The sequence below is a fragment of the Neltuma alba genome, unplaced genomic scaffold (genome assembly GCF_004799145.2).
Source record: "Neltuma alba isolate B1F8T4 unplaced genomic scaffold, ASM479914v2 tig00012051_pilon, whole genome shotgun sequence".
NCBI lineage: Eukaryota > Viridiplantae > Streptophyta > Magnoliopsida > Fabales > Fabaceae > Neltuma > Neltuma alba.
Genome location: NW_021636615.1, coordinates 496,767 through 511,344, shown reverse-complemented (window position 1 = coordinate 511,344; position 14,578 = coordinate 496,767).

Here is a 14,578-nt window from a genome sequence, read left to right as displayed (position 1 = left end):
TAACTTTAAGAATCTTTATTAATTAAATTGGTTTGAAATTGAATTTTTATTTTTTTTAATTTGTTATATTTCTTTAAATTTGTTATATTTTTTCAAATTTATCATGTTGAAATATGTTATGAACAATAGTTTTTTTGTTTATTAAAATAATTTTGTTTAACTATTTCACTGTTGAAATATGTTATTTTTACTTTTGTTTTATTTGTTATATTTCTGGATTCATGTTGATTAAAAATTTTGAGTTTTTTTTTCTAATTTGGTGTTTAATTTGTACATAGTTATTAAGGGGAAATTTTGTCGAATTTTTTATTTTTAAAAAAGAGACATTCCCTTTAATTTGTAATTAAGTGTTAGTCAATTTTAATTTATTGACTAACATTTAATGATTTTATTATTTCAATATTTGAATTAAGGAATTAGAATTGAGCTTGACAACTATATTCATTGACTCTGTAGAACAATGGATCGTAGTTGGACGAAAGCTAAGAGAATTAGTAAGAAATATGAGGAAGGGGTTGAAAGGTTTCTTGAGTTTGCTCAAAGAAATACCCCCTAGTAAAAGAGATGGATTGTACTATTGTCCTTGTGTCAAATGTTTAAACAGTAGTTGACGGAGTATTTCTGAGATAAAAGAGCATCTTATCTGTGATGGGATAAATTTGAGGTATATAAATTGGATATGACATGGAGAAATTAGAAAGACTACACTGTCTACAAAGGAGAAGGTTGTGAATGAAGACTTTGGTGATAGAATTTCGGATATGTTTGGTGATATAAGGTCTGAATCCTTTACATAGTTCTCTCTCACCTTTGAAAATTTGTGTAGTGATGCAGAGATGCCTTTATACCCAAGGTGTAAAGATGATTACACAAGGTTGACAACCGTGTTGAAACTAATGAACTTGAAGGCAAGAAATGGTTGGACCGATGCTAGTTTACGGAATTGCTTGAATTGTTGAGTGATATTCTTCAAAAAGGAAATTCACTTCCAAAACAAATGTATGAGGCAAAGAAGATTTTGTGTCTGATGGCTTTGGAATATGAGAAAATACATGCGCATCCTAATAACTGCATATTATTTAGAAATGATTATGAAGGGTTGAATAAGTGCCCTAAATGTGGGACTTCAAGAAATGAAGAAAGATGATGGTGATTATAATGAGATGACCAAAGGTTCTCCTTTAAAGGTTCTATAATATCTTCCAATAATACCATAATTTAAGCGTCTATTTGCTAATGCCACAGATGCAAAAAACTTGAGATGGCATTTCGATGAGAAAATATGTGATGGAAAGCTTCTTCACCTGGCAGATTCTCCTCAACGAAAAACAATAGATCAAAAATTTCCTCAATTTGGTGGTGAGCCAAGAAACCTTCGGCTAGGGCTTTGTACAAACGGAATTAACCCATATGGTAATCTTAGTATCACACACAATGCTTGGCTAGTGCTCCTCGTAATTTACAACTTGCCTCCTTGGTTATGTATGAAAAGAACGTATATCATGCTATTTTTGATGATCTCGAGGCCAAAATAGCCGGGAAACGATATCAATGTGTATTTGACACCTTTGATTGAGGATCTGAAGAAATTATGGGAGGAAGGTGTTGATGTATTTGATGCATATAAACAAGAGACCTTCAATTTATGTGCCATGATCTTCACCACGATAAATGACTTTCTGGCATATGGAAATTTGTCAGGATACAGTGTTAAGGGGCATAAAGCATGCCCAATATGCAAAGAAGGCACCCATTATATGTAACTTAAACATGGTAGGAAGACGGTATACCCTGGCCATAGAAGGTTTCTTAGTCGGTATCACCCTTACCGTAGATTAAAAAAGGCATTTAATGGCTCACAAGAATATGAAATGGCTCCAAGACCACTAACTGGAGAAGAAGTTTATCAGTGGGTAGAGGGAATTAATGTGGTCTTCGGTAAAAAAAAAAAAGAAGACTGCCGATGAGAGAAATATATGGAAAAAAAAGATCTATCTTCTTTTATCTTTCATATTGGCAAAGTCTTGATGTAAGGCATAGTCTAGATGTGATGCATGTGGAGAAGAATGTGTGTAAGAGTCTTGTTGGTACACTTTTGCATATAAGTGGAAAGACTAAGGACAGAATCAATGCAAGACGAGATTTAGTCAAAATTGGAATAAGAAATGTCCTCCACCCGTAAGAAAGAGATGGTAAGAGGGCTTATTTACATCCAGCTGCGCACACATTATCAAAAGAAGAGAAAAGAAGTTTCTGTGGTTTTGTCAATAGTATTAAGGTTCCACAAGGTTATTCTTCTAATTTAAGCAAACTTGTTTCAATGCAAGATTTGAAGATAACGGGAATGAAGTCTCATGATTGTCATGTGTTGATGCAATAATTACTTCCACTTGCTATTCGAGGCATTATGAAAACCAATGTGAGAAATACTATTACAAGACTTTATATGTTTTTTGGTGCCATTTGTAGCAAAGTCATTGATCCTGTTGAGTTGGATGGATTAGAAAATAAAGGTTATGTGATCCTCTCCCAATTGGAAATGCATTTTCCTCCATCATTTTTTGATATTATGGTCCACTTGATAACTCATCTTGTGCGAGAGATATGACTTTGTGGCCCTGTGTGTTTAAGATGGATGTAACCTTTTGAGAGATACATGAAAATCCTAAAAAAGTACTCTAAGAATCCTTATCGGCCTGAGGTATCAATTGTTGAGAGATATGTAATTGAGGAGACAGTTGATTTTTGTAACACATATCTTGATAGGGTAAAAGCAGTTGGTCTTCTCAATCTTGACATGATCAGGGGAGAAGAAGCAAGGGAACACGAGGTGTCATAGTGAGGTCTATGTCAAGAGAAGTTGTAATGCAGGCACATCTATACATTTTAAACAACACGGATGAAGTTTTGCCTTACTTGAATGCTCACAAGAATATGCTGAAGAACTTGAATCCAAGAAAGAATGATATGCAACTGGCTAATGAACATAATAAGTCATTTGCAGAGTGGTTCAAGCAAGAAGTGTTAAAAGATGACAATCCTTTTGAGACAATACAGAGGCTAGCTACAGGGCCTTCTTTTGACGTTTTGTGTTGGGGTAGATATGACATAAATGGTTATTTTTTTTACACAAAAACCCTAGACGATAAGAGTACCATGCAAATAGTGGGGTGAAGGTAGTAATGAAAGCTATGCATTTTACTAGTTCTAAAGACAGAAACCCAACATTGGCAGTAATGTCGTATTATGGAATAATAAAAGAGATAGGGGAGGTTAGTTATACCAAGTTTAAAGTTCCCGTCTTCAAATGTAAGTGGGTTAATAGTAATGCTGTGCAAGTGGATGAAGAATTTGGATTTGTTTCGGTCGATCTTGAGAAGTTTGGATATGAAGGCGAGCCATTTATTTTGGCAAGTCAAGCAAAACAAGTGTTTTTCGTTCTCGATCTAGCAAAAAAGAAATTGTCTATCATGTTTCAAGGTAAAAGGCAAGGAGTTGGTGGAGATGATGGTGATTTAGAGCTTAATCTTGATGAAACCCCACCTTTTCAAAGGTAGTCAACCTAAAATAGTTGAATTAGATTTGGTAGATGATGACTATGCTGTTAGAGATGATTATTGTGAAGGAATTTGGGAGGATAATCATTGTAAGGCTTAAATAAATTATTTGACATTTTTTTTTGTTAAATATACTTAATAATGTTTTATATTAACTTGATATTTCTTATTCTTATATTTATTAATTTGTTGTTTTTTAAACAGGAAATGGACAGATCCGGTCAACGGGGTTCTGGCGACGACAGCTCTTTTACTAGCCAGAGAAAGGGTAGAGGGCCAACCTGTATGAGGCATTTAGCTTCACATAATGAGACCACACAGCCTATGAGGATTACAGTGGAGTTTGATGTTGATTTGAAGCCTATAGGAAAGGCTGGCGCTCAATTTACTAGTTATGTGAGTTATGTCGCACGCAGTAAGATTGGCATTGACATTCCTAGCTAGAAGAAGGTGGACAAAGATTTGAAGCAAAACATTTGGGAGGATATATTGGTATATTATGAATTGTTTTCTCTACTTGTTTCAATTATAATTGCTTATTTACTTTATAACTCTATGCTATTATTGTATTGCAACTGACATTTGATATTCCCGCCACTGAGCAAATGACAAACTGTCTGTTTAAGCAATTTGATGAAAGCTGGAGGGATTTAAAGCCACGCTTACAAAACATTATATTCGTGGAAAAAGAATGGGTGAGCATCATAAGGAATAATATTCATTTATTAGTGACGAGGCATGGGAGAGTTTTGTGAAGCAACGTGAAGACCCTGCATTTCAGGTTTGGTTTCTTCAAACTTGGTTTTTAATCAAGTCATATTTTATTTAACTAAACTAACTTTTTCGAATTTGTTTCACTGTTATAGGCATTGAGTCATAAGAATAAACAAATATTTGAACAGAATGTGTACCCACATACCATGTCTCATGTAGGGTATGGTGGGTTGGAAAGAAGTATGATGGAGAAACGGATGAAGAATGAACATATGGCTTCTGCTTCAAATCCTACTAGCTATATTCCACCCATTGAGCGTCCTTCTCACTAAGAAAATGGAAGGTGGCGTGGATTAAAAAGGGCCAATACATTACTCCACAGTCTGCTACTGTTGCTGAGAGGATTGTAAGTAATATTTAAGAATTATGCTTCATTAATTACTTTTTTCAATTATCTTAAATTGAATTTGTTGCTTTAATGTTACAGGATACACTTGAGGAGCAATTATCCCAAGATACATTCATCCCTCAAGGAGGATGGATATCTTGGCCACTGTCATTGGAAAGGTTGACCATCCCAACAGAGTTAGAGGGACCCCTAAAGGGATTGGTATTAAAGAATTTTTTGGCTCTGCTTCATAAAGAAGCACTAGATCATCCTTCGCTAACATGGTATCTAAAGAGGAGTTCGACCAATGATTACAAGGAGAAACAGAGGGAGTTCGAGCTGAACTCAGTCAACAACACATGGCAGAGGTACAAAAGATATATGACGAATTCGATGCCAAGTTTCAACAGACTCTGATGATGATGGGCAAGAGCAGATTCCAGATGCCTTGAGTATCTGAACATTCCCAGGTAATAATCACACATCTTTTCAAATCTTCTAAAGGTTCATTTGATCTATTTAAACTTATTTAATATGTCTTAACTAATTTTATATCATGTTTCAGGGTTCACCTGTGATAAAAACCAGGAAGGGCAGTAAATCAAACACAGCAACTGACAGTGTCTGACCCTGACCCTAGCCCTAACCCTGTCAAAGACAATAGGATGCCGTGTACTCTCTATGTGGATTATGATAATTCACCTGTTCATGTTGCTAGTGGTCGAGTATTTATGGACATAACGATTCACGGCAACAAAATTCTGAGCGATCAAGCAAGGGTGACAGTGGAGAGAATTGTTCGTGGTCAGTACACCAGTGCCCAATCCTACTGATGAGGTTCGACTCTTGGCCCAAGCTAAAGGAAAGCTCATTTTGTGGCCAAAGAGACTTATTACAAAGCCAATGGTAAAGAAGGCAGCATCGAAGAAGGCCACAACGAGCGCATCATCAAATCCTGTACTCTTGCCTCTTCCTGGTGATATTGCACTTATGTATTTCAGTTTAGAGGTTCTTCATTCCGTAATGCCAAACATGGATAAGCCTGTTACTTTCAAGATGCCGCTGGGGATTGTGGGTTCAGATATAACATAGGACTTTACCGTTGATAAGAGGGACCTCGTTCAATTCCTCAACTTTAAGGAGCTTGATATAGTCTTCATGCAACTCGCTATTTTGTAAGTTACAATATCATTTTCTTATTTCATGTTATACTTTATGCATGTCCTAATGTTTCTTATTTGAACAACAAGCACTTTACTCAAATATGTCGGAACGGAGGACTTAAAGGAACATATGGTTTTATGTGTCCTCAAAGGGTGCAGAAAGAGCTTAATACTGTGGAAGCGAGGTCGGTCTACATGATGACCACAATGACTTAGACCAGAAAGCCAATATATTTTGTACCTTACATGGAAGGGTAAGTGTATTATTGTATTTGAGATACACAAGTTGTATGTGTAGGATTATAATTGACATGGTTTGTCTTTTGCAATTATTAGTAGACTCTAATTGTTTGTGCCCCTTTTGATAACAAAGTTTACTGGTTCGATTCACTCTGTGGAAGTCCATCTGAAGAAACGAAAGATGTCATCGACATGTTAGTTTATATTTATATATTTATTACTTGTGACGTTTATAAAAACATGCTTTAATATCATTTTCTTTTATACTGTTGATAGGGCTCTTCATGGTTTTAATCTTATGGTAATTAAACAAAATAGACAACTACCAATATGGATTCTTCCAAAGGTATGTTGTTTTGAACTAACTTTTAAACCTTTTTAGACAAATTAAAGTTAACGTTTATAATCAACAATGTCTAATATTCAATTTTATATTTCATTTTGTTAGTACCTTTATCAACAAGGACATGTTGAATGTGGATATTATGTCATCCGCTACATGAATGACATCATTGAGACAGGAGTGACTGAGAAATTAGACGAGGTAAAGATGAGTTACGTTGCATGACATTCTTCAATTCATTTCACATTTTTGACTAAGTTTACTATGTTATTTTTGATTAACAGGTATTTCAAAATACTGCGCCACATCCCATGGATGACATCAACTTGATGAGGGACACTTTGTCAACAATATTGGTACAAAATATTGAAAATTTCAAATAGTTAGGTCATTTCCCAAAAAATACATTGTTAGATATTTTCTCTTGGCTCCCTCTTATACATGTTCATGATTTCTATTGTATAGACAGAAGTAGTTACTTTTTTTTTCAAAATTGTTGGTTCTCTTGGTTCCTAGCCTATACGCGTTCTTTGGTCTTAGGTTCCCCTTAGTTCTATTGGTTTCTCTATTTTCACTTTGTGTAAAAGAAATTTCAATGCTGTATATATTAACTAACTAATTGATCTTGTTCTGCGTTTTCTGCACTGCCTACATTTATTTGGAACTGTAAACTACAAAGTGGTAAAAATGAAAATCGAGTAGAATTTTAAAAAAAATTTTTTAATAGCGGTTATATAAAAATAACTGCCGTTAAAATACTTTTCCACGGCGGTTACATAAAAGACTGCCGTTGAAAGTAAACTTTCAATGGTGATTTAAATTAAACCGCCGTGGAAATATAACATTCTATGGCGGTTTCTTAAGCAACCGCCATAGAAATTTAATTTTCCACAGCAGTTGTTTACTTAACCACCGTGGAAAATCAATTTTCCATGGCGGTTTTCAATCGTCGTGTTTTGTTTACCTTTCAAAATCACCTTTATCAACCTCGCCTTCAAAACCGCCGTGAAAAACCACTATTAATCGCCATTAAAAGCCTTTTTACTGGTAGTGAATGCTTATGAAATCTGTGTGCTTAAAAGTTGAGACAAATTTATACAAGTGCAGTAGTTTATGGTTAGTTTTATATTTAACCATCGAATTGAAGTAAAAGGTTAGCCAGTCATAAGCTTTAGTCCACATGAGCAGAAACTTTGTGAGATTTAGGGCGTCAACTCTTCTCTGCCTCTTGATTTTCCCCCCACTTTTCAATTTTTTTTTATGATTTTTGTTAAAAAAATTTGTATCTAAATTAAAAAGAAACTACATAATTTTGGAGTATTTTTTCTTTGAAAAATAAAATAAAAATTTAAAACATCACCGGTTTTTGCTTATAAGATATCAAAGTGTCACTCATTTTATATAAAATCTAATGATAACAAACCCAAAAAAATAAATAAATAAAAAGAAGTCAGGAAATATTACGGAGCAGCTGAGAGGAGACAGCTAACACTCGAAATCTAACTTTGTCTACTTGCCTGGGTGGGCAGCATCGTCTAGCATTCCATCACAGATATTAAGCAAAAGTTGGATCAAGAAGAACCATGCAATCCATTGTGTTGCCTTCTCCATGAGATTAGTTGAATTCTATGAAGACGCTATCTCTAGCTCATATTATTATGTCATGGTAAATATAAATATGTATAAAATAGGAAATGTTAAGTAGAAGATAAGTGAAAAAGAAAGAATAGAAATGGACTAACCATGCAGTCTGGGAGACCTCAGATTCAAACCAAGATGAGCAGAGGTTGTGTACGCTAGTAAAGAGGATGAGGTATGTGTTTATATAAGCAGAAACCGTGGGGAATTAATAATTGATGATGGATCTTTTAGAGGTGGCGGATTGATGAGAGATTGTAGTCTGCTTTCATTGTTTCTTTAATCATATGTATTTTTTGAATTACTAATTAATAATTAATGATAGATCTTTGATATGAAAAAATAAAGAACAATTATGCTAATTGACTCAATTTGGTTAGTTATGGTGACCAACCATGCATCATGCATCTATACGTCAACCTTAAATATGGGCCCCATAAAAACACCATTTCCCAGCTAACTTGGTCCGCGTAAACGCAAGATCCCTTAGGCTTGTCTGGAACGTGAAGACGGTCCTGCATAGTACTACTAGCTTTCATCTCTTAATATTTTTAGTTTTCCACAATTATTTCCAGTGAATATATATATACACACTTTTCTGAAGAGTGTTATTTAATTAGTTCTATTTATTTATAAATCACATTGTTAAATTTTGCATATGAATGTTCAATTTTACCCTTCATAAAATAAAATTATATTTTTCCAAGTGAAATGACCAAAATATTCTTACTTTATTTTTTGGGGAAAAAAAAAGTTAACCATTGCCACCTAAGGTAATCAAGAGAAAGGTTTGAACTCATGACCCCTTAACTTACTAAAAAATTTGCGACCACCAAACCATCAAACCCTTTTAATTCTATGGTTCAAAACCTTATATATGTAATAAATTTAGTCTCTTAATTTACATAATTTACAATTATATATAAGCGTTTTAAAAATTAAAATAACAAAGTTGACATTTGAAAATATATAGCATAATTTACAGCTCACAATTTACATTATAAGAGCTTTTCGTAGAAAAATTTACAAGTATACGTAAGTATTTGAACAACTAAAATAGCAGAATTTACATGTATGCATTTTAACAACTATTAACAACAAAATAATAAGTAAAAATTTATAAAATGCATATATGTAATTATAAATTTTCTATTAGAACTTGTAACATGTAAATTGGGAGTTGTTTAAAAAAAAAAGTAAACTAAGTTTTCAAGTTTTCATTCATGGTTTGACCTGATCACAAATAATGAAGAACCCATTTGTTGAGCATGTGTGTCACATCCCGAATTTAGGGCAATGAGACATCAAGGAAAAGGAATGGCAAAGGTTGAGCAAGCAACCTTAATGGTTGGAAGCAAAAAGGAGCAAGAAGAAAGCTTAAGGATATAAGGTAGTAAACTTACCCTTCTTGTGTGCTTGATATGTATGCTTGTGTGTTGATGTGCATTATGTGATTTGATGAAGATATGTGATGTAAATGCAAGTATGATGCTATGTTTCGTTGACGTTTTCCATGGCCATGCATGTGTATGTGAAACATTGAGCATGAGAAAATGTTATGAGTGAGCATGAGCTAGATTAAGTAAGCATGTCATACACTTGCATTCATCTTGCATGCATAAATGGTAATGTTTGCTACTGAGATTCTCCTAAATCTCACTCTCCTTTAATCAACCCCAATAGATGATAATGATCAAGCAAAGGATACATGAAGTGGAATCAAGGAAAGAGAAAAAGAATTGAAGAAATGTATTACATTACATTGTACACTTTGCATGTTAATGTATGATATGAACATGCCATTAATGTTATGTGATGATAAATAATGATGATGGCATGTGTAATTGACTGTGATAATATAAGATAATAGTTTATGGATTGATGGAATAAGATTATGCATCGAAAGAATTAAGCATGACTTGTTAATACAAGTTAGAGGGATAAAACATCTGTAGAGGAGCCACGAAATAGTGACAAAGTAGAAGTGAGGTAAGTGATTGACTTTGCCAATGACATTTAAGTGATTGACTCTGCCAGTGAAATTTGGCATAGTTAAAGTTCATATCTTGCAAGTGGTAGATCACTTAAAATGGATGTGTGTGCTAAGAATTATGCGTGATCAAAGTTAGGGCAGAGAAACTGGAAAGTATAGTTTTTATCAAATAATCAGTAAAGTCCAATAAATAAACTGTATGAATTGGCAAGGGCTAAGTGTAGTTTTATATTTTTCCCTCGTAAAGAATTGAAAGAGCTTCAAATAGAATTTTGAAGCACCTTAATACGATTTTTCTATAATTAGTTATGATTTTTCAAAGTTGGATCAAAAGTCTACAATTTAACCAGTGAACAATAACCCGAGAACCTATTGCAAATTTTCAATCTACAAGCTTGTTTTGTGAATTGCTTAAGCCATAACACTTCCAAATATGTACTCTAAGGGCTTAAAAGAAGGATGTTTTATTTTGGTATCAGAGCAAAGTTTCTGACAATGCTTCAGCCAAGTAGAGGTTCTGGTCAAAGTTTTAACAAAGGTATAAACGGAGCACTGGTTCAAGGAAAGCCTAATATGAGTAAAATCCCTATATAGGAAGGTGATGAGTTACTAGAACTGGTCCAACTAAAGCTATGAGAATGAGGTGACTTCTATAGGGAAAATGGACATAGAGAAGAAGTAAGGAATAACAGAAAGTACTTAAGAGATAGGTAGTCACCGCTAAGAGACTCCCTCTTAGCAGTTTAATGGTTGAGCTGAGAGAAGTTGACCCAGGGTATAAGTCAAAGCCAAAGGACTCCCCAGAGGGTAGTGGCTAAGAGTACAACAAGCTAGTCAGGATATGAGTCAGTGCCCTAATAAGGGGAACCGAGTGGCAACCTAAACCTTAAGTAATTAATGCGACCTCGATAGAGGCAAGATAACAAGGTAAGATGCTTGAGGTTTGTTCAAATCCTTGAATAAAGGCAGAAATCCCTAAGGGATAGCAAACTAAGAGGGATAGAGTTTAGATGATAATAAATGAAGAATTGATGATGAGTTGGGTGCCTGATCTAGACACAACACAGCAAGGTGATTAAATATTCGCTGTATGATGCGATCAGGGTATGATAATCAATAGCTGACCACAAGAATGATTGGTCAGAAGGTAAAGAAAGTTGGAAAGAATAGAGTCAGGCAAAATCCCTCTTAATGATAGAGTTGAACGGAAATAGATAAGAATGTGAATGTCGATGGTTGCACTGGGAACTAGTTTATAGAGAGAGATAAGTAAGTTCCTGATGATGCTTAGAGCCTGATGATGCGTAGATGTGTGGTAATGTTTGGGATTAGTGAGTATCCTTTAATTACCCAAAAGGCATCAATAGGGAGTGTGACCATAGCACTCAGGCCAATAGGAAATCTAAGAGATGACATCCCTATAGACAAATGCCACTGCAAAGGTGATCGAACAAGTCAGGTTAAGAGGCTCTCCTAATAGGGATTTGACATGTAAGAATATATCGAGACAAAGATTAAGTAAACAAAAGGTCTTAGCCATAGAGTGTCTCTCAGAAATTGGGAGGTGGTCTTTTGACTTAGAGTTGACGCTGCTTTACCAAGAGCGAGCTATCCTTTGAAGAGAAGGAAGGGAAATAGCTACGATTGGGTCGACAACGTTATGAAGGTAATAGCACGTCCTCTCAAGGTGGTAGAGTTGATGCCGTACATATGAAAATGTTATGTCCGCCATCAAGTTAGGAAAAGTGGTTGAGTTGGCATTACTCTAGTACGAGCAATACGTCATCCCATAGGAAAGAGTAATAGTAGCTAAGGAAATGCTCACGGAGTTTACCTTACCCCAATGAGAGTGAAACTAGCCAAGAGTAATGTAAGGATGAAATATCTAAAAAGATGTCAGAGATAATTGTATAAGACCTCTTTCTTGTAAGATGAGGAAGAGAATTATGAGGCATAGCAGACTAGCATGGATATGATGACAAGCCAGAAAGCCATAGAGGTGAACCAATGGCCTAGAAAATTATAGGGGCACAATGAAAGGGAAATGGCCTCAGGTAGCTAAAAGTTAAGAGACAAGGAAAGGCAGAAAAGATGAATGATTCTAGAGTTGATAGAAAGGATTGAGTAAGGCCTAAGAAGGCAATACGCTGAGGGTTAGGGAGTGATCAGTCAAGTTACCAGCTGAGGGTAGGTGACTTATTCTCTAACTCAGTCCACTGGTCTAAAGGCTTCGAAAGAACAAAACATCACTCAAGTAGAATATGAAAGAATCCAAGGTCATAGTTGATCTTAAAGAGGCTTACGGTAAAGCACAGTACCTCCTAAGGCCACAGTAGACTAAGCCTAAGAGAAAGTTGCTAAGTCATAAGGGTAGTATCTCTTTGGGGCATGAGAATGAGATTACCAGGGATAAGTTTAAGATGAAGAAACCTCCTTAGGTTGGTTATCCAGTATAGAGAGAGTACCCTTGACTTTTCCACAAATACTGTTACTGTTGACTAAACCGAGCTCAATTCTATTCCAGTTAATGAAGGAAAGTGAGGAAAGTAAGAGCTGAAAGAACTAAGAAATGTATGCTTTGAACAGTATGTATTTAGGCAAGCTATGTGTGAAATGAGAATGTAAAAGAAAGGAGATAGACCCTTAAGGTAAAGATGAGAATGGTAGGGTATGCTGAAAAGAATAGATATAGGCAGTGTTAGAGGAACCTAAAATGCTATGGTACAATGAAAGACCATGTAGACAGGTACACTACTACAGTATTATCATGAATAAATAGGCCTAAAGTATAGGAAAAATGCGAGCGACAACGATAAATGTGTAAAGGTGAGAGCCAAGCTCGTGTAATTGACAGAGAAATAGGGAATGGAAAGCTATGTAAGTATGAATTCCAAGATTGAAACCTGACAATGATGTATAATAGAAAGTTGAAAAGGCCAAAGTTGAGTAAAAGTGGGGATATTCTTCTCAGTTAACCTCTCATTAAGGGTAAGAATAAAGGTTTGACATGGAAATTTTGAGGATGAAATTTCTTTTGAGAGGGGAAGAATTGTCACATCTTGAATTTAGGGCTACGAGATATCAAGGAAAAGGAATGGCAAAAGTTGAGCAAGCAACCTTAGTGGTTGGAAGCAAAAGGGAGCAAGAAGAAAGTTTAAGGATATAAGGTAGTAAACTTACCTTTCTTATGTGCTTGATGTGTATGCTTGTGTGTTGATATGCATTATGTGATTTGATGATGATATGTGATGTAAATGCAAGTATGATGCTCTGTTTCATTGATGTTTTGCATGGCCATGCATGTGTTTGTGAAACATTGAGCATGAAAAAATGTTATAAGTGAGCATGAGCTAGATTAAGTAAGCATGTCATACACTTGCATCCATCTTATATGCATAAATGGTAATGTTTGTTACTAAGATTCTCTTGAATCTCACTCTCCCTTAACCAAACCTAAGAGGTGATAATGATCAAGCAAAAGAAGCATGAAGTGGAAGCAAGAAAAGAGGAAAAGAATTGAAGAAATGTATGTATTGCATTACATTGTACACTTTATATGTTAATGTATGATATGAACATGCCATTAATGTTATTTGATGATAAATAATGATGATGGCATGTGTAATTGATATGATAATGTAAGAGAATAGTTTATGGATTGATGAAATAAGATTATGCATGGAAAGAATTAGGCACAACTTGTTAATGCAAGTTAGGGGGATAAAGCATCCCTAGAGGAGCCATGAAATATTGACAGAATGGAAGTGAGGTAAATGATTGATTCTACTCGTGAAATTTGGCATAATTAAAGTGGACATCCTGAACTTTAAACCAAGTGGTAGATCACTTAAAATGGATGTGTGTGCTAAAAGTTATGCTTAATCAAAATTAGGGCAGAAAAACTGGAAAGTACAGTTTTTACCAAATGAACAGTAAAGTTCAATGAATAAACTATATGAATTGGCAAGAGTTAAGTGTAGTTTATATTTTTTGCCTCGAGCGAATTGAGAGAGATACAAATAGAATTTTGAAGCACCTCAATAGGATTTTTCTATAATTAATTATGATTTTTCAAAATTAGATTGAAAATTTGGAATTTAACTAGTGAATAGTAACCCGAGAACTAATTATAAATTTTCAATCTACAGGGTTTGTTTCGTGAATCACTTGAATCATAATGCTTCCAGATATGTATTCTGAGAAGTTAAAAGGAGGATGTTTCAATGTGCATGTTTTTTTTTTTTTTGGTTTTGGGCTGGGGTGTTTTTTTGGGGGGGGGGGGGGGAGGGCGCATTAATATAGGCGATCATGGTAAAGATTTGTAGTTTTCCGCCCGTTCAATTTAAATGAAATGACCCATCTTGAATTTCGCTATTACATTTTTATCGTGTTTTTCTCGGGCTAAGAGAAAGACAAATTGACTTGACTCAAAGTTTCACTTCAGACTTTCTGGGATCATATTTAAGTTGTCTTCGTCGCTTCAAATTTAGTTGACCGGCGAATTCGAAGTCTTCTGTTGATGTTTTCTCCCGGAAAACTACA